At 49.7% G+C, this 2,423-nt stretch overlaps 1 protein-coding gene across 5 annotated transcripts in view; it reads left to right on the forward strand.

Moving 5' to 3' along the window:
• Positions 1-315: 315 nt before the first annotated feature.
• Positions 316-2,423, forward strand: part of PTGR2 (prostaglandin reductase 2) — a 39,839-nt gene continuing 37,731 nt past the window's right edge. For 2 of the 5 annotated variants that reach the window (XM_003786901.3, XM_023511510.1), the window contains exon 1: positions 345-517. The gene's annotated coding sequence lies outside the window, so the exon portion shown is untranslated. Of the gene's footprint in view, positions 550-986; positions 1,008-2,423 lie in introns of those variants that run through there. The other 3 variants (XM_023511507.1, XM_023511506.1, XM_023511509.1) reach the window with 3 other exon arrangements.

Genomic DNA, 2,423 nt, shown 5'->3' on the forward strand with positions numbered 1-2,423 from the left:
TGCTTTTTGGATCCTGGCAGTAACGGCGGCCACAGGGCACCAATCTCTGTTGATTTATTAACGCACTTTGCCCAGACTAGTGACTATTCGTGGAAGGTCCGCACTTGCGCCTCCTCTCACGGAAATTCGGTGTAGCAGGCAGCTTAAAGCACAGTCTTTAAACTTCTAAATCCCGCCCCTAGCAGGGGAGGAGGAGCGGGAAACAGCCCAGTCGTACGCCTGCGTACTGCGACGGGGGGAGGAGAATGGAGGTTGCTCAGCAAGGTCAGGTCGTGCGGCCCCGCCCCCTTCACGGCAAATCACGCGATATTTCCCCCTTCCTCAGCTCTACAACAGTGAGTGAAGCGTAACCGGCTGCCTGGCTGGAGCTGTAGAAGGTGTGTTGGTTCCCCGCAGTGAGGCAGGAAGCTCGCAACCCTGGAGACTTCCACGCTTCCTTCCGGAGCTACCCGTGACGCTGGCGTTATTGCTTAGGACGCTAGAATAGGGAGTGCTGGAGAAGAAGCAAGATCTTTTGGTTGGTGGTTTACTTGTTAGACTTGGCTGGGGGTAAGAAACCTCAAGCTTGGACGTCACCGTGTTTGAGGTGCCGCCGGGACTTTCCCTGAACACGTATTTATTGAGCATCTACCTTGTGTCAGGCATAGGGGGTGGACATGAACAAAGCAGACACAGAATCTGGTCATAAACAGGGAGAAAATACCTCGCCAGGCGGTGGTTCACGCTGGAGGATTGCTTGAGGCCAGGCGTTCCAGGGGTCATGGACACGACCTAGTCTCTTAAAAAAAGAAAAAACTGCTAGTGCAGTGGGTCAAACCTGTGCTCCGAGCACTTTGGAAGGCCCAGGCCGGTGGATCAACTGACCTCAGCTCGAGAAAAGAGAGACCCCATCTCTACAAAAAGTAGAAAAACTAGCTGGACGTTGTGACTGGCGCCTGTAGTCCCAGCTACTTGGGAGGTTGAGGCAACAGGATTGTTTGAGCCCAAGAGTTTGAGGTTGCTGTGAGGTATGATGCCAGGGTACTCTACCCCAGGACTACTGAGTGACACTCTGGCCAAACTGCAACAAAAAAATAGCTGGGCGTTGTGGCGGGTTCCTGTAGTCCCCGCTACTCGGGAGGCTGAGGCAAGAGAATTGACTAAACCCAGGAGTTGGAGGTTGCTGTGAGCTGTGACGCTACGGCACTCTACTGAGGGCAATAAAGTAAGACTCTGTCTCAAAAAAGAAAAAAGGATTGGCCAGCTGTAGTCTCAGCTACTGGGGAGGTCAGGGTGGGAGGATTAGCTTGAGTCTTGAGTTGAAGGCTGCTGTGAGCTGTGAGCACACTGCTACATTCCAGCTTGGGCAACCAAGCAAGAGACCTCTCCTCACAAAAGTTTATGAACCGTATGTTTTGGAAATCTGGTGTATCTGATGTTATTACAAGTTGTGCAACCTTGGATGTATTATTCAGCCTCTCTCTACCTTCCTTTTCTCATCTATGAAATGAAGGCAGGGCGGCGCCTGTGGCTGGAAGGAGAAGGGCGCCGGGCCCATATGCCGGAGGTGATAGGTTCAAAACCAGCCCCGGCCAAAAACTGCAAAGAATAAATAAATAAAGGCAATAGTACTAACCTCACAGGGTTATTGAGAGGCAAGGTTTAAACAAGACAATGAATATAAAATCTTTGGCTGGGTTCCTGGCCCTTAGAAACAAACATTCAGGAAACAGGCTGAGAGAAGCTCCTTTTCCAGGATTCCATCCATCTGGTTGGAACCAGGATTTGGGCAGGGTGCGGTGGCTCACGCCTCTAATCCCAGCAGTTGGGAGGTGGAGGCAGGTGCATTGCTTGAACTCAGTTCAAGATCGGCCTGAGCAAGAGGGAGACCCTATCTCTAAAAAATAGCTGGGCACTGTGGTGGGCACCTGTAGTCCCCGCAGCTGGGGAGGCTGAGGCAAAAGAATCGCTTAAGCCCAGGATGTTGAGGTTGCTGTTAAGTGGTGACTCCACTGAGGGTGACAAATGAGATTCTATCTTTAAAAAAAGGGAAAAGAAGAACCAGGATTTGTACTCTGCTCATCCTAATTCCATAACCTTTTCCCCTTTATGACCAGCACCAAAGTAAAATTTTCAGTTGAGGCATCTAGTGTAGTAGTATTTTGGTATATTATTTAGCACCAGTTAGGAACCTGTTTTATACCAGGCAAATACAGAGGGTGCCAAAAAAAAGCTACACATTTTAACAATGTACATACCTTTTAAGAAAGGAAAAAACTGTAATAAATTTGTTTTATTTATTTATTTATTTTGAGACAGAGCCTGAAGCTGTCACCCTGGGTAGAGTGCCATGGCATCATAGCTCATAGCAACCTCCAACTTCTGGGCTCAAGCGAGTCTCCTGCCTCCGCCTCCCAAGTAGCTGGGACCACAGGCACCTGCCA

Source organism: Otolemur garnettii, unplaced genomic scaffold (assembly GCF_000181295.1).
Source record: "Otolemur garnettii isolate 467f Iridium unplaced genomic scaffold, OtoGar3 scaffold00020, whole genome shotgun sequence".
Taxonomy (NCBI): domain Eukaryota; kingdom Metazoa; phylum Chordata; class Mammalia; order Primates; family Galagidae; genus Otolemur; species Otolemur garnettii.